Source organism: Orycteropus afer, unplaced genomic scaffold, assembly GCF_000298275.1.
Source record: "Orycteropus afer afer isolate SDZICR_OR568_19922 unplaced genomic scaffold, OryAfe1.0 scaffold01216, whole genome shotgun sequence".
Taxonomy (NCBI): domain Eukaryota; kingdom Metazoa; phylum Chordata; class Mammalia; order Tubulidentata; family Orycteropodidae; genus Orycteropus; species Orycteropus afer.
Window position 1 is genome coordinate 193,163 of NW_006922803.1, and position 565 is coordinate 193,727.

Consider the following 565-nt stretch of genomic DNA (forward strand, 5'->3'; position numbering starts at 1 on the left):
GATGTTTGCAGCTGTTTACCCTCAATTTGAGTCATGCCACGTCAGCACATGGAGGTCCTGAAAGACTTACTTTATCTATATCATTAAGGTTGGTTCTACTCTAATGAAGCAGCTCTTTCCCAGTCCTATTTCCTATTTTGAGTCTTTTCCAACCCAAGGGCCATTTCTCAAGCCAAAAAAACAAAACAAAACAAAACAAAAAACCTGAAGAAAACACTGACAAAATTGAGGAAAATCCTGGAACAATTTCAAAAGACAATACAAGAAAAAATGATGAAATAAATGCAAAATTAGAAATAATACAAAATCTACAGGCAGAAATCCAGAACATTAATACTAAATTTTCAGAAATACCTAACACAATGAACCACAAAAGGAGCAGAATTCAATCAATAGAAGACAGAATTAGTGAGGTTGAGTACAAGTACCTCAATACTTCTTTGGAAAGGGATCAATCAGGAAAAAGATCGAAAGATAATGAAGAAAGCCTAAGGTTTATGTGGGATACCATCAGAAGGAAGAACCTACATGTAATCAGAATTTCAGAACAGGAAGAGACAAATAA